The following is a 23,275-nucleotide window of genomic DNA, read 5'->3' on the forward strand; positions in this document are numbered from 1 at the left end:
GTTGGGTTAATTGCCCGGGCGCGCACCTTCGCCAGGGTGGGCACCTTGGTGCGCACACCTTGGCTGGGCTGCGCACCAGGGCGGGCTCAAGATGGCACCAGCATTCCCTTTTTCTCACTATCTTTCAAAACGGAAATTTTAAAATCTCGTTTTTTTTTTGCCTTTTATGGAAATTAGTGAAGGCATCGCATCAAAGGTGCGCACCTCGCTGCCCACCTTGGTGTGCTCCGAGGTGCCCACCACGGTGCGCAACGCCGGTGCGAACCCGGGAGCGCCCCGATGTGTGCTCCAAGGTGCGGCGTGCACGAAGTCGGACCCCGGTTTGCCCCGGGTGCGCACCTCGCGTGCACCTTGGTGCGCACACCTTGGCTGGGTTGCGCGGCCTGGTGGGCACCATGGTGCGCACCAAGGAGCGCTCCGAAGTGTGCTCCAAGGTGCGGCGTGCACGAAGTCGGAGCCCGGTTTGCCCCGGGTACGCACCTCGCGTGCACCTTCGCCGGGGTGGGCACCTCGGCTGGGTTGCGCGCCCTGGTGCGCACCAAGGAGCGCTCCGAAGTGTGCTCCAAGGTGCGGCGTGCACGAAGTCGGAGCCCGGTTTGCCCCGGGTGCGCACCTTCGCCGCGGTGCGCACCATGGCGTGCACGAAGTCGGAGCCCGGTTTGCCCCGGGTGCGCACCTCGCGTGCACCTTCGGCGGGGTTGCGCGCCCTGGTGGGCACCATGGTGCGCACCAAGGAGCGCTCCGAAGTGTGCTCCAAGGTGCGGCGTGCACGAAGTCGGAGCCCAGTTTGCCCCGGGTGCGCACCTCGCGTGCACCTTCGGCGGGGTTGCGCGCCCTGGTGGGCACCATGGTGCGCACCAAGGAGCGCTCCGAAGTGTGCTCCAAGGTGCGGCGTGCACGAAGTCGGAGCCCGGTTTGCCCCGGGTGCGCACCTCGCGTGCACCTTCGCCGCGGTGGGCACCATGGCGTGCACGAAGTCGGAGCCCGGTTTGCCCCGGGTGCGCACCTCGCGTGCACCTTCGCCGGGGTGGGCACCTCGGCTGGGTTGCGCGCCCTGGTGCGCACCAAGGAGCGCTCCGAAGTGTGCTCCAAGGTGCGGCGTGCACGAAGTCGGAGCCCGGTTTGCCCCGGGTGCGCACCTCGCGTGCACCTTCGCCAGGGTGGGCACCTCGGTGCGCACACCTTCTCAATGTTTTCTTGCCTTTTCTGGAAATTGGTGAAGGCAGCGCATCAAAGGTGCGCACCTCGGTGTGCTCCGAGGTGCGAACCCGAGAGCGCTCCGAGGTGCCCACGAAGTCGAAAGTCGGGTTAATTGCATTGTTTTCCCCGGGTGCGCTCCGAGGTGCGCAACATCGGCGCGCACCAAGGAGGGCTCCGAAGTGTGCTCCAAGGTGCGCACGATGGCGTGCACCTCTGGTGCGCACGATTCGGAGCTCGGTTTGACCGGGGTGCGCACACCTTGGCTGGGTTGCGCACCTTTTGTGCGCTCCAAGGTGCGCACGAAGTCGGAGCTCGGTTTGCCCCGGGTGCGCACCTTCGCCAGGGTGCGCACCTTGATGCGCACGCCTTGGCTGGGCTGCGCACCTTGGTGGGCGCCATGGTGCGCACCTTTCGTGCGCTCCAAGGTGCGCACGAAGTCGGAGCTCGGTTTGCCCCGGGTGCGCACCTTGGTGGGCGCCATGGTGCACTCCGAGGTGCCCAAGATTGGTGCGCACCAAGGAGCGCTCCGAAGTGCGCTCCAAGGTGCGCGCGAAGTCGAAAGTTGGGTTAATTGTCCGGTTTGCCTCGGGTGCGCACCTTGCGTGCACCTTCGCCAGGGTGGGCGCCTTGGTGCGCACACCTTGGCTGGGCTGCGCACACCTTGGCACCCGCGTTTCCTTCATTTTAAATTTTTTTTTTTTACAATCTCTCAAGTGGGAAATTCTATAATCTCAACTTTTTTTGCCTTTTCAGGAAACTTTTGAATGGAGCGCATCATTGGTGCGCTCCGAAGTGTGCTCCAAAGCTCTCTCCAGCTGCGTGCACCTGCCCCGGCCGCGCACCCGGCCCCGCCCAGCTTCGCTCACCTGTCCCGGGCGTCTGGTGCGGAACCTTAGAGTAAGAAACATCACCGTGCACCTTGGCCAACGTGCGCGACTCGACCGAGCGCGCACTGGCCGAGGTGCACACCGATTTCACCTGGGTGCGCGCGCAGCACCTCGGGCGCACCGGGGTGCGCGCACAACGCCCGGGTTGCACCGTGGCCTGTGTGCTCGGGGCGCCTCGGGTGCGCGCTCGGTGTCGCCCCCGCGCGCGCGGTAGTGCGGGCAGCGCACCCCGGCCCGGCCCGGCCCCGACGAGAACGCAAACGGGCAAAAGGTTTATTCAAATAGCATTGCGACGCCCGGCGAAAAACTAAAAAAGGGTGCAACACCGGGACTTCCCGGGAGGTCACCCATCCCAGTACTACTCCGGCCCAAGCGCGCTTAACTGCGGAGTTCTGATGGGATCTGGTGCACTAATGCTGGTATGATCGCACCCATTATGAGCTTGTCGCAGTGTGTACTTAGCAAACCGCGACCCACGTGCGAATCCACCCCGGCCACCCACCCCCGTCGAGGTGCACACCCTCCCTCGCGAAGTGCGCCCCGTTCGCCAAGTGTGAGCCCTGCCCGGGTGCGCGCACCTTGCTAGGGCGTCGGGTGTGCACCCGGCCCGGCCTACGTGCGTGCACCTGGAGGGGGCGTCGTGTGCGTGCAGTGTCCCGTCTGCAACGCGGTGCCCACACACCACCTCGGGCGCAACGACCTGCGCTCACATGTGGGCCGAGTGCACCTTGGTGCATGTTCGGGGCGCCTCGGGTGCACGCTCGATCTTGCCCCGGTGCACCAAGGCGCTCGGTTTGCCCCGGGTGCGCACTTGGTGCAAGGTGGGCACCCAAAATAGGGATCAAGCACCAAAACACAAGTTTCGGGATGCAAAATGGGACCCAAGGACCACAAATGCGTTCCAAGACCCATGATGGGTCCACGAGAACAAAAATGTGTTCCGAGACTTAATAAACAAATATTGGGTTTTAGGAGAAGAAACATGCTCTGATGCCCAAAACGAGAATCGACCCCGAAAAGGCCACAGGCCAAAAGTGGGATGCGAGACAAAAAAAAATGGGACCCGAGGACCAAAATTGGGTTCCCAGGTCGAAGACAGGGCAACCGGACAAGAAACGACCTCTAAGGCTCGAAATGAGTCCCGACGACTAAAACTTGACAAGAAGCACCCATCAGGCACCCAACTCGACACCCATGGGATGCCGACCCACCCGGGCTTCCACCTAGCACACCTTGGCACCCACCCACCCTCGCACCCAACCTCGCACCCAACTTAGCACCTTTGAACCCACATTGGCACTCACCCTGACCCTGGCACCTTGGAACCCACATTGGCACTCACCTTGACCCTGGCACCCACCTTTGCACTCACCTTGGGACCCACCCTGGCTCCCACCTCGGCACCCACCCAGACACCCACCTTGGTTCCTTGGCACCCACCTTGGATCCTTGGCACCCACCCCGACACCCACCTTGGCACGCAACTTGGCTACTTGCCACCCACCTTGGCTCCTTGACGCCCACCCCGACAACCACCCCGTGACCTACCCTGGCTAGGGTTGGTGCACACCCACCCTGGTGCCCACCTTGGCACCCACCCTATGACCCACCTTGGCACGCACCTTAGTACCCACCCCGTTACCCACCCTAGGACCCACCCCGTGACCCACCTTGGCCAGGGTGGGTGCCTTGGTGCGCACAACTTGCCTGGGCTGCACACCAGGGCGGGCTCAAGATGGCACCCGCGTTCCGTTTTTTTCACTATCTTTCAAAACGGAAATTTTAAAATCTCATTTTTTTCTTTTTTTTGCCTTTTCTGGAAATTAGTGAAGGCAGCGCATCAAAGGTGCGCAATGCTGGTGCGAACCCGGGAGCGCTCCGATGTGTGCTCCAAGGTGCGGCGTGCACGAAGTCCGAGCCCGGTTTGCCCCGGGTGCGCACCTCGCGTGCACCTTCGCCGGGGTGAGCACCTTGGCTGGGTTGCGCGCCCTGGTGCGTACCAAGGAGCGCTCTGAAGTGTGCTCCAAGGTGCGGCGTGCACGAAGTCGGAGCCCGGTTTGCCCCGGGTGTGCACCTCGGGTGCGCACCTCGCGTGCACCTTCGCTGCGGTGGGCACCTTGGCTGGGTTGCGCGCCTTGGTGGGCACCATGCAGTGCACGAAGTCGGAGCCCGGTTTGCCCCGGGCGCGCACCTCCGCCAGGGTGGGCACCTTGGTGCGCACAACTTGCCTGGGCTGCGCATCAGGAAGGGCTCAAGATGGCACCCGCGTTCCGTTTTTTTCACTATCTTTCAGAACGGAAATTTTAAAATATCGTTTTTTTTTGCCTTTTCTGGAAATTAGTGAAGGCAGCGCATCAAAGGTGCGCAACGCTTGTGCGAACCTGGGAGCGCTCCGATGTGTGCTCCAAGGTGCGGCGTGCACGAAGTCGGAGCCCGGTTTGCCTCGGGTGCGCCCTGGTGGGCACCATGGTGCGCACCAAGGAGCGCTCCGAAGTGTGCTCCAAGGTGCGGCCTGCACGAAGTCGGAGCCCGGTTTGCCCCGAGTGTGCACCTCGGGTGGGCACCTTGGTGCGCATGCCTTGCCTGGGCTGCGCACCAGGGCGGGCTCAAGATGGCACCCGCGTTCCTTTTTTTTCACTATCTTTCAAAACGGAAATTTTAAAATCTCATTTTTTTTTGCCTTTTTCTGGAAATTAGTGAAGGCAGCGCATCAAAGGTGCGCACCTCGCTGCCCACCACGGTGCGCAACGCCGGTGGGCACCCGGGAGTGCTTCGAAGTGTGCTCCAAGGTGCTGCGTGCACGTTGTCGGAGCCCGGTTTGCCCCGGGTGCGCACCTCGCGTGCACCTTCGTCGGGGTGGGCACCTTGGCTTGGTTTGCCCCGGCTGCGCTCCGAAGCGGGGTTATTGGAGCGCCGCCTCTTTTTTTGTCGGAGCGTTTGGTGGGGTTTCTCGCATTGGCTCTTCCGAGGCCCGGTTGCCACCCTGGCGCGCACGAAGTCGGAAGTAGGGTTAATTGCCCGGGTGCGCACCTTTGCCAGGGTGGCACCTTACCTGGGCTGCGCACCAGGGCGGGCTCAAGATGGCACGCGCGTTCCGTTTTTTTCACTATCTTTCAAAACGGAAATTTTAAAATCTCCTTTTTTTTTTGCCTTTTCTGGAAATTAGTGAAGGCAGCGCATCAAAGGTGCGCACCTCGCTGCCCACCTTGGTGTGCTCTGAGGTGCGCACCCGGGAGCGCTACGAAGTGTGCTCCAAGGTGCGGCGTGCACGTTGTCGGAGCCCGGTTTGCCCCGGGTGCGCACCTCGCCTGCACCTTGGCCGGGGTGGGCACCTTGGCTGGGTTTGCCCAGGGTGCGCTCCGAAGCGGGGTTACTGGAGCGCCCCCTCTTTTTTTGTCAGAGAGTTTGGTGGGGTTTCTCGCATTGGCTCTTCCCAGGCCCGGTTGTTGGGTGCGCTCCCACCCTGGCGCGCGCGAAGTTGGAAGTTGGGTTAATTGCCCGGGCGCGCACCTTCGCCAGGGTGGGCACCTTGGTGCGCAAACCTTGGCTGGGCTGCGCACCAGGGCGGGCTCAAGATGGCACCAGCATTCCCTTTTTCTCACTATCTTTCAAAACGGAAATTTTAAAATCTCGTTTTTTTTTTGCCTTTTATGGAAATTAGTGAAGGCATCGCATCAAAGGTGCGCACCTCGCTGCCCACCTTGGTGTGCTCCGAGGTGCCCACCACGGTGCGCAACGCCGGTGCGAACCCGGGAGCGCCCCGATGTGTGCTCCAAGGTGCGGCGTGCACGAAGTCGGACCCCGGTTTGCCCCGGGTGCGCACCTCGCGTGCACCTTGGTGCGCACACCTTGGCTGGGTTGCGCGGCCTGGTGGGCACCATGGTGCGCACCAAGGAGCGCTCCGAAGTGTGCTCCAAGGTGCGGCGTGCACGAAGTCGGAGCCCGGTTTGCCCCGGGTGCGCACCTTCGCCGCGGTGGGCACCATGGCGTGCACGAAGTCGGAGCCCGGTTTGCCCCGGGTGCGCACCTCGCGTGCACCTTCGCCGGGGTGGGCACCTCGGCTGGGTTGCGCGCCCTGGTGCGCACCAAGGAGCGCTCTGAAGTGTGCTCCAAGGTGCGGCGTGCACGAAGTCGGAGCCCGGTTTGCCCCGGGTGTGCACCTCGCGTGCACCTTCGCTGCGGTGGGCACCTTGGCTGGGTTGCGCGCCTTGGTGGGCACCATGCAGTGCACGAAGTCGGAGCCCGGTTTGCCCCGGGCGCGCACCTCCGCCAGGGTGGGCACCTTGGTGCGCACAACTTGCCTGGGCTGCGCACCAGGAAGGGCTCAAGATGGCACCCGCGTTCCGTTTTTTTCACTATCTTTCAGAACGGAAATTTTAAAATATCGTTTTTTTTTGCCTTTTCTGGAAATTAGTGAAGGCAGCGCATCAAAGGTGCGCAACGCTGGTGCGAACCTGGGAGCGCTCCGATGTGTGCTCCAAGGTGCGGCGTGCACGAAGTCGGACCCCGGTTTGCCCCGGGTGCGCACCTCGCGTGCACCTTGGTGCGCACACCTTGGCTGGGTTGCGCGCCCTGGTGGGCACCATGGTGCGCACCAAGGAGCGCTCCGAAGTGTGCTCCAAGGTGCGGCGTGCACGAAGTCGGAGCCCGGTTTGCCCCGGGTGCGCACCTCGCGTGCACCTTCGCCGCGGTGGGCACCATGGCGTGCACGAAGTCGGAGCCCGGTTTGCCCCGGGTGCGCACCTCGCGTGCACCTTCGCCGGGGTGGGCACCTTAGTGTGCAGACCTTGGCTGGGTTGCGCGCCCTGGTGGGCACCATGGTGCGCACCAAGGAGCGCTCCGAAGTGTGCTCCAAGGTGCGGCCTGCACGAAGTCGGAGCCCGGTTTGCCCCGGGTGTGCACCTCGGGTGGGCACCTTGGTGCGCATGCCTTGCCTGGGCTGCGCACCAGGGCGGGCTCAAGATGGCACCCGCGTTCCTTTTTTTTCACTATCTTTCAAAACGGAAATTTTAAAATCTCATTTTTTTTTGCCTTTTTCTGGAAATTAGTGAAGGCAGCGCATCAAAGGTGCGCACCTCGCTGCCCACCACGGTGCGCAACGCCGGTGGGCACCCGGGAGTGCTTCGAAGTGTGCTCCAAGGTGCTGCGTGCACGTTGTCGGAGCCCGGTTTGCCCCGGGTGCGCACCTCGCGTGCACCTTCGTCGGGGTGGGCACCTTGGCTGGGTTTGCCCCGGCTGCGCTCCGAAGCGGGGTTATTGGAGCGCCGCCTCTTTTTTTGTCGGAGCGTTTGGTGGGGTTTCTCGCATTGGCTCTTCCGAGGCCCGGTTGCCACCCTGGCGCGCACGAAGTCGGAAGTAGGGTTAATTGCCCGGGTGCGCACCTTTGCCAGGGTGGGCACCTTACCTGGGCTGCGCACCAGGGCGGGCTCAAGATGGCACGCGCGTTCCGTTTTTTTCACTATCTTTCAAAACGGAAATTTTAAAATCTCCTTTTTTTTTTGCCTTTTCTGGAAATTAGTGAAGGCAGCGCATCAAAGGTGCGCACCTCGCTGCCCACCTTGGTGTGCTCTGAGGTGCGCACCCGGGAGCGCTACGAAGTGTGCTCCAAGGTGCGGCGTGCACGTTGTCGGAGCCCGGTTTGCCCCGGGTGCGCACCTCGCCTGCACCTTGGCCGGGGTGGGCACCTTGGCTGGGTTTGCCCAGGGTGCGCTCCGAAGCGGGGTTACTGGAGCGCCCCCTCTTTTTTTGTCAGAGCGTTTGGTGGGGTTTCTCGCATTGGCTCTTCCCAGGCCCGGTTGTTGGGTGCGCTCCCACCCTGGCGCGCGCGAAGTTGGAAGTTGGGTTAATTGCCCGGGCGCGCACCTTCGCCAGGGTGGGCACCTTGGTGCGCACACCTTGGCTGGGCTGCGCACCAGGGCGGGCTCAAGATGGCACCAGCATTCCCTTTTTCTCACTATCTTTCAAAACGGAAATTTTAAAATCTCGTTTTTTTTTTGCCTTTTATGGAAATTAGTGAAGGCATCGCATCAAAGGTGCGCACCTCGCTGCCCACCTTGGTGTGCTCCGAGGTGCCCACCACGGTGCGCAACGCCGGTGCGAACCCGGGAGCGCCCCGATGTGTGCTCCAAGGTGCGGCGTGCACGAAGTCGGACCCCGGTTTGCCCCGGGTGCGCACCTCGCGTGCACCTTGGTGCGCACACCTTGGCTGGGTTGCGCGGCCTGGTGGGCACCATGGTGCGCACCAAGGAGCGCTCCGAAGTGTGCTCCAAGGTGCGGCGTGCACGAAGTCGGAGCCCGGTTTGCCCCGGGTACGCACCTCGCGTGCACCTTCGCCGGGGTGGGCACCTCGGCTGGGTTGCGCGCCCTGGTGCGCACCAAGGAGCGCTCCGAAGTGTGCTCCAAGGTGCGGCGTGCACGAAGTCGGAGCCCGGTTTGCCCCGGGTGCGCACCTTCGCCGCGGTGCGCACCATGGCGTGCACGAAGTCGGAGCCCGGTTTGCCCCGGGTGCGCACCTCGCGTGCACCTTCGGCGGGGTTGCGCGCCCTGGTGGGCACCATGGTGCGCACCAAGGAGCGCTCCGAAGTGTGCTCCAAGGTGCGGCGTGCACGAAGTCGGAGCCCGGTTTGCCCCGGGTGCGCACCTCGCGTGCACCTTCGGCGGGGTTGCGCGCCCTGGTGGGCACCATGGTGCGCACCAAGGAGCGCTCCGAAGTGTGCTCCAAGGTGCGGCGTGCACGAAGTCGGAGCCCGGTTTGCCCCGGGTGCGCACCTCGCGTGCACCTTCGCCGCGGTGGGCACCATGGCGTGCACGAAGTCGGAGCCCGGTTTGCCCCGGGTGCGCACCTCGCGTGCACCTTCGCCGGGGTGGGCACCTCGGCTGGGTTGCGCGCCCTGGTGCGCACCAAGGAGCGCTCCGAAGTGTGCTCCAAGGTGCGGCGTGCACGAAGTCGGAGCCCGGTTTGCCCCGGGTGCGCACCTCGCGTGCACCTTCGCCAGGGTGGGCACCTCGGTGCGCACACCTTCTCAATGTTTTCTTGCCTTTTCTGGAAATTGGTGAAGGCAGCGCATCAAAGGTGCGCACCTCGGTGTGCTCCGAGGTGCGAACCCGAGAGCGCTCCGAGGTGCCCACGAAGTCGAAAGTCGGGTTAATTGCATTGTTTTCCCCGGGTGCGCTCCGAGGTGCGCAACATCGGCGCGCACCAAGGAGGGCTCCGAAGTGTGCTCCAAGGTGCGCACGATGGCGTGCACCTCTGGTGCGCACGATTCGGAGCTCGGTTTGACCGGGGTGCGCACACCTTGGCTGGGTTGCGCACCTTTTGTGCGCTCCAAGGTGCGCACGAAGTCGGAGCTCGGTTTGCCCCGGGTGCGCACCTTCGCCAGGGTGCGCACCTTGATGCGCACGCCTTGGCTGGGCTGCGCACCTTGGTGGGCGCCATGGTGCGCACCTTTCGTGCGCTCCAAGGTGCGCACGAAGTCGGAGCTCGGTTTGCCCCGGGTGCGCACCTTGGTGGGCGCCATGGTGCACTCCGAGGTGCCCAAGATTGGTGCGCACCAAGGAGCGCTCCGAAGTGCGCTCCAAGGTGCGCGCGAAGTCGAAAGTTGGGTTAATTGTCCGGTTTGCCTCGGGTGCGCACCTTGCGTGCACCTTCGCCAGGGTGGGCGCCTTGGTGCGCACACCTTGGCTGGGCTGCGCACACCTTGGCACCCGCGTTTCCTTCATTTTAAATTTTTTTTTTTTACAATCTCTCAAGTGGGAAATTCTATAATCTCAACTTTTTTTGCCTTTTCAGGAAACTTTTGAATGGAGCGCATCATTGGTGCGCTCCGAAGTGTGCTCCAAAGCTCTCTCCAGCTGCGTGCACCTGCCCCGGCCGCGCACCCGGCCCCGCCCAGCTTCGCTCACCTGTCCCGGGCGTCTGGTGCGGAACCTTAGAGTAAGAAACATCACCGTGCACCTTGGCCAACGTGCGCGACTCGACCGAGCGCGCACTGGCCGAGGTGCACACCGATTTCACCTGGGTGCGCGCGCAGCACCTCGGGCGCACCGGGGTGCGCGCACAACGCCCGGGTTGCACCGTGGCCTGTGTGCTCGGGGCGCCTCGGGTGCGCGCTCGGTGTCGCCCCCGCGCGCGCGGTAGTGCGGGCAGCGCACCCCGGCCCGGCCCGGCCCCGACGAGAACGCAAACGGGCAAAAGGTTTATTCAAATAGCATTGCGACGCCCGGCGAAAAACTAAAAAAGGGTGCAACACCGGGACTTCCCGGGAGGTCACCCATCCCAGTACTACTCCGGCCCAAGCGCGCTTAACTGCGGAGTTCTGATGGGATCCGGTGCACTAACGCTGGTATGATCGCACCCGTTATGAGCTTGTCGCAGTGTGTACTTAGCAAACCGCGACCCACGTGCGAATCCACCCCGGCCACCCACCCCCGTCGAGGTGCACACCCTCCCTCGCGAAGTGCGCCCCGTTCGCCAAGTGTGAGCCCTGCCCGGGTGCGCGCACCTTGCTAGGGCGTCGGGTGTGCACCCGGCCCGGCCTACGTGCGTGCACCTGGAGGGGGCGTCGTGTGCGTGCAGTGTCCCGTCTGCAACGCGGTGCCCACACACCACCTCGGGCGCAACGACCTGCGCTCACATGTGGGCCGAGTGCACCTTGGTGCATGTTCGGGGCGCCTCGGGTGCACGCTCGATCTTGCCCCGGTGCACCAAGGCGCTCGGTTTGCCCCGGGTGCGCACTTGGTGCAAGGTGGGCACCCAAAATAGGGATCAAGCACCAAAACACAAGTTTCGGGATGCAAAATGGGACCCAAGGACCACAAATGCGTTCCAAGACCCATGATGGGTCCACGAGAACAAAAATGTGTTCCGAGACTTAATAAACAAATATTGGGTTTTAGGAGAAGAAACATGCTCTGATGCCCAAAACGAGAATCGACCCCGAAAAGGCCACAGGCCAAAAGTGGGATGCGAGACAAAAAAAAATGGGACCCGAGGACCAAAATTGGGTTCCCAGGTCGAAGACAGGGCAACCGGACAAGAAACGACCTCTAAGGCTCGAAATGAGTCCCGACGACTAAAACTTGACAAGAAGCACCCATCAGGCACCCAACTCGACACCCATGGGATGCCGACCCACCCGGGCTTCCACCTAGCACACCTTGGCACCCACCCACCCTCGCACCCAACCTCGCACCCAACTTAGCACCTTTGAACCCACATTGGCACTCACCCTGACCCTGGCACCTTGGAACCCACATTGGCACTCACCTTGACCCTGGCACCCACCTTTGCACTCACCTTGGGACCCACCCTGGCTCCCACCTCGGCACCCACCCAGACACCCACCTTGGTTCCTTGGCACCCACCTTGGATCCTTGGCACCCACCCCGACACCCACCTTGGCACGCAACTTGGCTACTTGCCACCCACCTTGGCTCCTTGACGCCCACCCCGACAACCACCCCGTGACCTACCCTGGCTAGGGTTGGTGCACACCCACCCTGGTGCCCACCTTGGCACCCACCCTATGACCCACCTTGGCACGCACCTTAGTACCCACCCCGTTACCCACCCTAGGACCCACCCCGTGACCCACCTTGGCCAGGGTGGGTGCCTTGGTGCGCACAACTTGCCTGGGCTGCACACCAGGGCGGGCTCAAGATGGCACCCGCGTTCCGTTTTTTTCACTATCTTTCAAAACGGAAATTTTAAAATCTCATTTTTTTCTTTTTTTTGCCTTTTCTGGAAATTAGTGAAGGCAGCGCATCAAAGGTGCGCAATGCTGGTGCGAACCCGGGAGCGCTCCGATGTGTGCTCCAAGGTGCGGCGTGCACGAAGTCCGAGCCCGGTTTGCCCCGGGTGCGCACCTCGCGTGCACCTTCGCCGGGGTGAGCACCTTGGCTGGGTTGCGCGCCCTGGTGCGTACCAAGGAGCGCTCTGAAGTGTGCTCCAAGGTGCGGCGTGCACGAAGTCGGAGCCCGGTTTGCCCCGGGTGTGCACCTCGGGTGCGCACCTCGCGTGCACCTTCGCTGCGGTGGGCACCTTGGCTGGGTTGCGCGCCTTGGTGGGCACCATGCAGTGCACGAAGTCGGAGCCCGGTTTGCCCCGGGCGCGCACCTCCGCCAGGGTGGGCACCTTGGTGCGCACAACTTGCCTGGGCTGCGCATCAGGAAGGGCTCAAGATGGCACCCGCGTTCCGTTTTTTTCACTATCTTTCAGAACGGAAATTTTAAAATATCGTTTTTTTTTGCCTTTTCTGGAAATTAGTGAAGGCAGCGCATCAAAGGTGCGCAACGCTGGTGCGAACCTGGGAGCGCTCCGATGTGTGCTCCAAGGTGCGGCGTGCACGAAGTCGGAGCCCGGTTTGCCTCGGGTGCGCCCTGGTGGGCACCATGGTGCGCACCAAGGAGCGCTCCGAAGTGTGCTCCAAGGTGCGGCCTGCACGAAGTCGGAGCCCGGTTTGCCCCGGGTGTGCACCTCGGGTGGGCACCTTGGTGCGCATGCCTTGCCTGGGCTGCGCACCAGGGCGGGCTCAAGATGGCACCCGCGTTCCTTTTTTTTCACTATCTTTCAAAACGGAAATTTTAAAATCTCATTTTTTTTTGCCTTTTTCTGGAAATTAGTGAAGGCAGCGCATCAAAGGTGCGCACCTCGCTGCCCACCACGGTGCGCAACGCCGGTGGGCACCCGGGAGTGCTTCGAAGTGTGCTCCAAGGTGCTGCGTGCACGTTGTCGGAGCCCGGTTTGCCCCGGGTGCGCACCTCGCGTGCACCTTCGTCGGGGTGGGCACCTTGGCTTGGTTTGCCCCGGCTGCGCTCCGAAGCGGGGTTATTGGAGCGCCGCCTCTTTTTTTGTCGGAGCGTTTGGTGGGGTTTCTCGCATTGGCTCTTCCGAGGCCCGGTTGCCACCCTGGCGCGCACGAAGTCGGAAGTAGGGTTAATTGCCCGGGTGCGCACCTTTGCCAGGGTGGCACCTTACCTGGGCTGCGCACCAGGGCGGGCTCAAGATGGCACGCGCGTTCCGTTTTTTTCACTATCTTTCAAAACGGAAATTTTAAAATCTCCTTTTTTTTTTGCCTTTTCTGGAAATTAGTGAAGGCAGCGCATCAAAGGTGCGCACCTCGCTGCCCACCTTGGTGTGCTCTGAGGTGCGCACCCGGGAGCGCTACGAAGTGTGCTCCAAGGTGCGGCGTGCACGTTGTCGGAGCCCGGTTTGCCCCGGGTGCGCACCTCGCCTGCACCTTGGCCGGGGTGGGCACCTTGGCTGGGTTTGCCCAGGGTGCGCTCCGAAGCGGGGTTACTGGAGCGCCCCCTCTTTTTTTGTCAGAGAGTTTGGTGGGGTTTCTCGCATTGGCTCTTCCCAGGCCCGGTTGTTGGGTGCGCTCCCACCCTGGCGCGCGCGAAGTTGGAAGTTGGGTTAATTGCCCGGGCGCGCACCTTCGCCAGGGTGGGCACCTTGGTGCGCAAACCTAGGCTGGGCTGCGCACCAGGGCGGGCTCAAGATGGCACCAGCATTCCCTTTTTCTCACTATCTTTCAAAACGGAAATTTTAAAATCTCGTTTTTTTTTTGCCTTTTATGGAAATTAGTGAAGGCATCGCATCAAAGGTGCGCACCTCGCTGCCCACCTTGGTGTGCTCCGAGGTGCCCACCACGGTGCGCAACGCCGGTGCGAACCCGGGAGCGCCCCGATGTGTGCTCCAAGGTGCGGCGTGCACGAAGTCGGACCCCGGTTTGCCCCGGGTGCGCACCTCGCGTGCACCTTGGTGCGCACACCTTGGCTGGGTTGCGCGGCCTGGTGGGCACCATGGTGCGCACCAAGGAGCGCTCCGAAGTGTGCTCCAAGGTGCGGCGTGCACGAAGTCGGAGCCCGGTTTGCCCCGGGTGCGCACCTTCGCCGCGGTGGGCACCATGGCGTGCACGAAGTCGGAGCCCGGTTTGCCCCGGGTGCGCACCTCGCGTGCACCTTCGCCGGGGTGGGCACCTCGGCTGGGTTGCGCGCCCTGGTGCGCACCAAGGAGCGCTCTGAAGTGTGCTCCAAGGTGCGGCGTGCACGAAGTCGGAGCCCGGTTTGCCCCGGGTGTGCACCTCGCGTGCACCTTCGCTGCGGTGGGCACCTTGGCTGGGTTGCGCGCCTTGGTGGGCACCATGCAGTGCACGAAGTCGGAGCCCGGTTTGCCCCGGGCGCGCACCTCCGCCAGGGTGGGCACCTTGGTGCGCACAACTTGCCTGGGCTGCGCACCAGGAAGGGCTCAAGATGGCACCCGCGTTCCGTTTTTTTCACTATCTTTCAGAACGGAAATTTTAAAATATCGTTTTTTTTTGCCTTTTCTGGAAATTAGTGAAGGCAGCGCATCAAAGGTGCGCAACGCTGGTGCGAACCTGGGAGCGCTCCGATGTGTGCTCCAAGGTGCGGCGTGCACGAAGTCGGACCCCGGTTTGCCCCGGGTGCGCACCTCGCGTGCACCTTGGTGCGCACACCTTGGCTGGGTTGCGCGCCCTGGTGGGCACCATGGTGCGCACCAAGGAGCGCTCCGAAGTGTGCTCCAAGGTGCGGCGTGCACGAAGTCGGAGCCCGGTTTGCCCCGGGTGCGCACCTCGCGTGCACCTTCGCCGCGGTGGGCACCATGGCGTGCACGAAGTCGGAGCCCGGTTTGCCCCGGGTGCGCACCTCGCGTGCACCTTCGCCGGGGTGGGCACCTTAGTGTGCAGACCTTGGCTGGGTTGCGCGCCCTGGTGGGCACCATGGTGCGCACCAAGGAGCGCTCCGAAGTGTGCTCCAAGGTGCGGCCTGCACGAAGTCGGAGCCCGGTTTGCCCCGGGTGTGCACCTCGGGTGGGCACCTTGGTGCGCATGCCTTGCCTGGGCTGCGCACCAGGGCGGGCTCAAGATGGCACCCGCGTTCCTTTTTTTTCACTATCTTTCAAAACGGAAATTTTAAAATCTCATTTTTTTTTGCCTTTTTCTGGAAATTAGTGAAGGCAGCGCATCAAAGGTGCGCACCTCGCTGCCCACCACGGTGCGCAACGCCGGTGGGCACCCGGGAGTGCTTCGAAGTGTGCTCCAAGGTGCTGCGTGCACGTTGTCGGAGCTCGGTTTGCCCCGGGTGCGCACCTCGCGTGCACCTTCGTCGGGGTGGGCACCTTGGCTGGGTTTGCCCCGGCTGCGCTCCGAAGCGGGGTTATTGGAGCGCCGCCTCTTTTTTTGTCGGAGCGTTTGGTGGGGTTTCTCGCATTGGCTCTTCCGAGGCCCGGTTGCCACCCTGGCGCGCACGAAGTCGGAAGTAGGGTTAATTGCCCGGGTGCGCACCTTTGCCAGGGTGGGCACCTTACCTGGGCTGCGCACCAGGGCGGGCTCAAGATGGCACGCGCGTTCCGTTTTTTTCACTATCTTTCAAAACGGAAATTTTAAAATCTCCTTTTTTTTTTGCCTTTTCTGGAAATTAGTGAAGGCAGCGCATCAAAGGTGCGCACCTCGCTGCCCACCTTGGTGTGCTCTGAGGTGCGCACCCGGGAGCGCTACGAAGTGTGCTCCAAGGTGCGGCGTGCACGTTGTCGGAGCCCGGTTTGCCCCGGGTGCGCACCTCGCCTGCACCTTGGCCGGGGTGGGCACCTTGGCTGGGTTTGCCCAGGGTGCGCTCCGAAGCGGGGTTACTGGAGCGCCCCCTCTTTTTTTGTCAGAGCGTTTGGTGGGGTTTCTCGCATTGGCTCTTCCCAGGCCCGGTTGTTGGGTGCGCTCCCACCCTGGCGCGCGCGAAGTTGGAAGTTGGGTTAATTGCCCGGGCGCGCACCTTCGCCAGGGTGGGCACCTTGGTGCGCACACCTTGGCTGGGCTGCGCACCAGGGCGGGCTCAAGATGGCACCAGCATTCCCTTTTTCTCACTATCTTTCAAAACGGAAATTTTAAAATCTCGTTTTTTTTTTGCCTTTTATGGAAATTAGTGAAGGCATCGCATCAAAGGTGCGCACCTCGCTGCCCACCTTGGTGTGCTCCGAGGTGCCCACCACGGTGCGCAACGCCGGTGCGAACCCGGGAGCGCCCCGATGTGTGCTCCAAGGTGCGGCGTGCACGAAGTCGGACCCCGGTTTGCCCCGGGTGCGCACCTCGCGTGCACCTTGGTGCGCACACCTTGGCTGGGTTGCGCGGCCTGGTGGGCACCATGGTGCGCACCAAGGAGCGCTCCGAAGTGTGCTCCAAGGTGCGGCGTGCACGAAGTCGGAGCCCGGTTTGCCCCGGGTACGCACCTCGCGTGCACCTTCGCCGGGGTGGGCACCTCGGCTGGGTTGCGCGCCCTGGTGCGCACCAAGGAGCGCTCCGAAGTGTGCTCCAAGGTGCGGCGTGCACGAAGTCGGAGCCCGGTTTGCCCCGGGTGCGCACCTTCGCCGCGGTGCGCACCATGGCGTGCACGAAGTCGGAGCCCGGTTTGCCCCGGGTGCGCACCTCGCGTGCACCTTCGGCGGGGTTGCGCGCCCTGGTGGGCACCATGGTGCGCACCAAGGAGCGCTCCGAAGTGTGCTCCAAGGTGCGGCGTGCACGAAGTCGGAGCCCGGTTTGCCCCGGGTGCGCACCTCGCGTGCACCTTCGGCGGGGTTGCGCGCCCTGGTGGGCACCATGGTGCGCACCAAGGAGCGCTCCGAAGTGTGCTCCAAGGTGCGGCGTGCACGAAGTCGGAGCCCGGTTTGCCCCGGGTGCGCACCTCGCGTGCACCTTCGCCGCGGTGGGCACCATGGCGTGCACGAAGTCGGAGCCCGGTTTGCCCCGGGTGCGCACCTCGCGTGCACCTTCGCCGGGGTGGGCACCTCGGCTGGGTTGCGCGCCCTGGTGCGCACCAAGGAGCGCTCCGAAGTGTGCTCCAAGGTGCGGCGTGCACGAAGTCGGAGCCCGGTTTGCCCCGGGTGCGCACCTCGCGTGCACCTTCGCCAGGGTGGGCACCTCGGTGCGCACACCTTCTCAATGTTTTCTTGCCTTTTCTGGAAATTGGTGAAGGCAGCGCATCAAAGGTGCGCACCTCGGTGTGCTCCGAGGTGCGAACCCGAGAGCGCTCCGAGGTGCCCACGAAGTCGAAAGTCGGGTTAATTGCATTGTTTTCCCCGGGTGCGCTCCGAGGTGCGCAACATCGGCGCGCACCAAGGAGGGCTCCGAAGTGTGCTCCAAGGTGCGCACGATGGCGTGCACCTCTGGTGCGCACGATTCGGAGCTCGGTTTGACCGGGGTGCGCACACCTTGGCTGGGTTGCGCACCTTTTGTGCGCTCCAAGGTGCGCACGAAGTCGGAGCTCGGTTTGCCCCGGGTGCGCACCTTCGCCAGGGTGCGCACCTTGATGCGCACGCCTTGGCTGGGCTGCGCACCTTGGTGGGCGCCATGGTGCGCACCTTTCGTGCGCTCCAAGGTGCGCACGAAGTCGGAGCTCGGTTTGCCCCGGGTGCGCACCTTGGTGGGCGCCATGGTGCACTCCGAGGTGCCCAAGATTGGTGCGCACCAAGGAGCGCTCCGAAGTGCGCTCCAAGGTGCGCGCGAAGTCGAAAGTTGGGTTAATTGTCCGGTTTGCCTCGGGTGCGCACCTTGCGTGCACCTTCGCCAGGGTGGGCGCCTTGGTGCGCACACCTTGGCTGGGCTGCGCACACCTTGGCACCCGCGTTTCCTTCATTTTAAATTTTTTTTTTTTACAATCTCTCAAGTGGGAAATTCTATAATCTCAACTTTTTTTGCCTTTTCAGGAAACTTTTGAATGGAGCGCATCATTGGTGCGCTCCGAAGTGTGCTCCAAAGCTCTCTCCAGCTGCGTGCACCTGCCCCGGCCGCGCACCCGGCCCCGCCCAGCTTCGCTCACCTGTCCCGGGCGTCTGGTGCGGAACCTTAGAGTAAGAAACATCACCGTGCACCTTGGCCAACGTGCGCGACTCGACCGAGCGCGCACTGGCCGAGGTGCACACCGATTTCACCTGGGTGCGCGCGCAGCACCTCGGGCGCACCGGGGTGCGCGCACAACGCCCGGGTTGCACCGTGGCCTGTGTGCTCGGGGCGCCTCGGGTGCGCGCTCGGTGTCGCCCCCGCGCGCGCGGTAGTGCGGGCAGCGCACCCCGGCCCGGCCCGGCCCCGACGAGAACGCAAACGGGCAAAAGGTTTATTCAAATAGCATTGCGACGCCCGGCGAAAAACTAAAAAAGGGTGCAACACCGGGACTTCCCGGGAGGTCACCCATCCCAGTACTACTCCGGCCCAAGCGCGCTTAACTGCGGAGTTCTGATGGGATCCGGTGCACTAACGCTGGTATGATCGCACCCGTTATGAGCTTGTCGCAGTGTGTACTTAGCAAACCGCGACCCACGTGCGAATCCACCCCGGCCACCCACCCCCGTCGAGGTGCACACCCTCCCTCGCGAAGTGCGCCCCGTTCGCCAAGTGTGAGCCCTGCCCGGGTGCGCGCACCTTGCTAGGGCGTCGGGTGTGCACCCGGCCCGGCCTACGTGCGTGCACCTGGAGGGGGCGTCGTGTGCGTGCAGTGTCCCGTCTGCAACGCGGTGCCCACACACCACCTCGGGCGCAACGACCTGCGCTCACATGTGGGCCGAGTGCACCTTGGTGCATGTTCGGGGCGCCTCGGGTGCACGCTCGATCTTGCCCCGGTGCACCAAGGCGCTCGGTTTGCCCCGGGTGCGCACTTGGTGCAAGGTGGGCACCCAAAATAGGGATCAAGCACCAAAACACAAGTTTCGGGATGCAAAATGGGACCCAAGGACCACAAATGCGTTCCAAGACCCATGATGGGTCCACGAGAACAAAAATGTGTTCCGAGACTTAATAAACAAATATTGGGTTTTAGGAGAAGAAACATGCTCTGATGCCCAAAACGAGAATCGACCCCGAAAAGGCCACAGGCCAAAAGTGGGATGCGAGACAAAAAAAAATGGGACCCGAGGACCAAAATTGGGTTCCCAGGTCGAAGACAGGGCAACCGGACAAGAAACGACCTCTAAGGCTCGAAATGAGTCCCGACGACTAAAACTTGACAAGAAGCACCCATCAGGCACCCAACTCGACACCCATGGGATGCCGACCCACCCGGGCTTCCACCTAGCACACCTTGGCACCCACCCACCCTCGCACCCAACCTCGCACCCAACTTAGCACCTTTGAACCCACATTGGCACTCACCCTGACCCTGGCACCTTGGAACCCACATTGGCACTCACCTTGACCCTGGCACCCACCTTTGCACTCACCTTGGGACCCACCCTGGCTCCCACCTCGGCACCCACCCAGACACCCACCTTGGTTCCTTGGCACCCACCTTGGATCCTTGGCACCCACCCCGACACCCACCTTGGCACGCAACTTGGCTACTTGCCACCCACCTTGGCTCCTTGACGCCCACCCCGACAACCACCCCGTGACCTACCCTGGCTAGGGTTGGTGCACACCCACCCTGGTGCCCACCTTGGCACCCACCCTATGACCCACCTTGGCACGCACCTTAGTACCCACCCCGTTACCCACCCTAGGACCCACCCCGTGACCCACCTTGGCCAGGGTGGGTGCACCCACCCTGGTGCCCACCTTGGCACCCACCCATCCTAGCACCCAGCCTGTGACCGGGCTTGGAACCCAACCTTGCACCCGCACCCGTCTTGGCCAGTGTGGGTGCGCACCCATCCTGGCACCCACGTTGTGACACACCCTTTAACCCACGCACCCTAGCACCCACGTTGGCACCCACCTTGGAACCCAACCTAGCAACTTGGCACCCACCCCGTGACCCACCTTGGCATCCACCATAGCAGTCGCCGACTTGGCACCCACCTCGGCACCCACCTTGACACTTGTGGACCCACCTTGCCACTCACCCTAGCATCGACCCATCCTAGCACCCACCCTGGCACCTTTGCACCCTAGCACTCACCCATCCTAGCACCTAACCTGTGACCCACCTTGACACTCACCCTCGCACCCACCTTGGAACCCAACCTAGCACCCACCCACCCTGACACCAACCCTAGCACCTACCCACCCTTGCACCCACCCTGTGACCCATCTTGGCACCCACCCATCCTACCACTCAACCTATCACCCACCTTCTCACCCACCTTGGCATCCACCTTAGCACCCACCCACACTGGCACCTTGGCACCCACCTCGGGCAAGGTGGGTGCACACCCACCCTGGCACCCAATTTAGAACCCACCGAGCATGTTACCCACCTTGGCACCCACATTGCAGCCCACCCTAGTACCCACCCTATGACCCACATTGGCATCCACACCCTAGCACCCAGGCACCTCGACACCCGCCTTGACACCCACCCTAGCACTGAACCTGTGACCCACCTTGGAACTCACCCTAGAACCCACCCACCCTGTGAACCACCTTGGCATCCACCTTAGCACCCACCCACCTTGGCACCCACTCTAGCACTCACCCATCCTAACACCCAACTTGTTACCCACCTTGGCACCCGCCCTCGCGTCCACCTTGAAACCCACCCTAGCACCCACCCACGCAGGAGCCCACCTTGGCACCCAACCTAACACCCACGCATCCTGGCACCCAACTTGTGACCCACCTTGGAACCCACCCTAGTACCCACCTTTGAACCCACTATATCACCAACCCACCTTGGCACCCACCCTATGACCCTCTTTGGAATCCACCCTAGCACGCACCCACCCTGGCACCCACCATGGAGCGCACCCTAGCACCCACCCACCTCGGCACGCACCTCAACACCCACCTTGGTGTGCGCACTGCGCCAACCTCTCAAAGACCCTATGTGGTGCGCTCCAAAGTGTACACCTTTGGTGCGCTCCAAGGTGCGCACCTTTGGTGCACACCGAGGTGCACACCAAAGTGTGCACCGAGGTGAGCACCAAAGTGCACTCCAGGGTGCACACCAAGGCGTGCACCTTTGGTGCGGTCAATGCAAACGAATTCGGAAGTTGGGGTCGATGTCCTAATCGCTGCTGCAGACTACACGTATGAGAATCGGACAAATAGCTTTATATAGGGGAGGTGTTGCGTTTGATGGGTCGACTCCCCTGGTTGTGTGCACTGCACCAACTTCAAAGACCCTGTCTTGTTTAAGAAGTCAAAAGTTGGGGTGGATGTCCTAATCATTGCTGCAGTCTACGCATGTATGAGAATCAGACAAATAGCTTATATAGGGGAGGTGTTGCATTCGGTGGGTTGACTCCCCTGGTTGTGCGCACTGCGCCAACCTCAAAGACCCCGCATAGCAGAAGAAGTCGGAAGTCGGATTTTGGTGAGCACCAAGGCGTGCACCTTTGGTGCGGTCAACGCAGACGAATTCAGAAGTTGGGGTGGATGTCCTAATCGTTGTTGCAGGCTACACATGTATGAGAATCAGACAAATAGCTTATATAGGGGAGGTGTTGGGTTTGATGGGTCAACTCCCTTGGTTGTGCGCATTACGCCAACCTCAAAGACCTTGTTTTCGTTAAGAAGTCAAAAGTTGGGGTCAATGTCCTAATGGCTCCTGCAGGCTACACATGTATGAGAATCGGACAAATAGCTTATATAGGGGAGGTGTTGGGTTTGATGGGTCGACTCCCCTGGTTGTGCGCATTACGTCAACCTCAAAGACCTTGTTTTCGTTAAGAAGTCAAAAGTTGGGGTCGATGTCCTAATTGCTCCTGTAGACTACACATGTATGAGAATCAGACAAATAGCTTATATAGGGGAGGTGTTGGGTTTGATGGGTTGACTCCCCTAGTTGTTCGCATTACACCAACCTCAAAGACCTTGTTTTCGTTTAGAAGCCGAAAGTTGGGGTCGATGTCCTAATTGCTCCTGCAGGCTACGCATGTATGAGAATCAGACAAATAGCTTATATAGGGGAGGTGTTGGGTTTGATGGGTCGACTCCCCTGGTTGTGCGCATTGCGCCAACCTCAAAGACCCTGCATTGCGGATGAAGTCGAAAGTCAGAGTTTGGTGTGCTACAAGGTGTGGTCGAAGGTGCTCACCTAGGTGTGCACCTTTGGAGCACAGGAAAAGTGCCCTCCAAAAGTGCGCACCTTTGGAGTGCACAAAAGTGCCCTCCAAAAGTGCGCACCTTTGGAGCGCAGAAAAGTGCCCTCCAAAAAGTGCCCTCCAAAAGTGCGCACCTTTGGAGCGCAGAAAAGTGCCCTCCAAAAAGTGCCCTCCAAAAGTGCGCACCTTTGGAGCGCAGAAAAGTGCCCTCCAAAAAGTGCCCTCCAAAAGTGCGCACCTTTGGAGCGCAGAAAAGTGCCCTCCAAAAAGTGCCCTCCAAAAGTGCGCACCTTTGGAGCGCAGAAAAGTGCCCTCCAAAAGTGCGCACCTTTGGAGCGCAGAAAAGTGCCCTCCAAAAAGTGCCCTCCAAAAGTGCGCACCTTTGGAGCGCAGAAAAGTGCCCTCCAAAAAGTGCCCTCCAAAAGTGCGCACCTTTGGAGCGCAGAAAAGTGCCCTCCAAAAAGTGCCCTCCAAAAGTGCGCACCTTTGGAGCGCAGAAAAGTGCCCTCCAAAAAGTGCCCTCCAAAAGTGCGCACCTTTGGAGCGCAGAAAAGTGCCCTCCAAAAGTGCGCACCTTTGGAGCGCACAAAAGTGCCCTCCAAAAGTGCGCACTTTTGGTGCGCACCAAGGCGCTGGTTCGGTCGTTGCAGGCGAGTTCGGAAGTTGGGGTCGATGTCCTGAGCGGAGGTGCAAACTACACAGGTGTCGGAATCGGACAAATAGCTTATATAGGGGAGGTGTATGCTTCGATGGGTCGACTCCCCAGGTTGAGCGCACCGCGCCAACCTCAAAGACCCTACGGTATGGATGAAGTCGGAAGTTGGGTCCGATGACCAATTCGATTAGTAGGTATGCTCATGAGGTCGGAATTTGGGTCCGATGACCTGCCATGTGCAGGAAGGCGAATGTTGACACTGTGCGTTGCAAGGTGCACACCAAGGCGCTGGTGCGGTCTTTTTAGTCGAGTTCGGAAGTTGGGGTCGATGTCCTGATCGGAGGTGCAAGCTACACAGGTGTGGGAATCGGACAAATAGCTTATATAGGGGAGGTGTATGCTTCGTTGGGTCGACTCCCCGGGTTGAGCGCACCGCGCCAACCTCAAAGACCCTACGGTATGGATGAAGTCGGAAGTTGGGTCCGATGACCGATTCGATATGTAGGCATACTCGCGAGGTCGGAATTTGGGTCCGATGACCTGCCACGTGCA

General features: G+C 61.7%; 3 non-coding genes across 3 annotated transcripts; all 3 read right to left on the reverse strand.

The window, feature by feature from the left end:
* Nucleotides 1-2,401: 2,401 nt before the first annotated feature.
* On the reverse strand, nt 2,402-2,520 carry LOC131872090 (5S ribosomal RNA). The gene has a single exon (XR_009370272.1). It is a non-coding gene; the product is annotated as a 5S ribosomal RNA (ribosomal RNA).
* Nucleotides 2,521-10,324: 7,804 nt separating this feature from the next.
* LOC131872100 (5S ribosomal RNA) lies at nt 10,325-10,443 on the reverse strand. The gene has a single exon (XR_009370283.1). It is a non-coding gene; the product is annotated as a 5S ribosomal RNA (ribosomal RNA).
* Nucleotides 10,444-18,247: 7,804 nt separating this feature from the next.
* On the reverse strand, nt 18,248-18,366 carry LOC131872101 (5S ribosomal RNA). The gene has a single exon (XR_009370285.1). It is a non-coding gene; the product is annotated as a 5S ribosomal RNA (ribosomal RNA).
* Between the last annotated feature and the right edge of the window lie 4,909 nt (nt 18,367-23,275).

The sequence above is a fragment of the Cryptomeria japonica genome, unplaced genomic scaffold (genome assembly GCF_030272615.1).
Source record: "Cryptomeria japonica unplaced genomic scaffold, Sugi_1.0 HiC_scaffold_514, whole genome shotgun sequence".
NCBI classification, from domain to species: domain Eukaryota; kingdom Viridiplantae; phylum Streptophyta; class Pinopsida; order Cupressales; family Cupressaceae; genus Cryptomeria; species Cryptomeria japonica.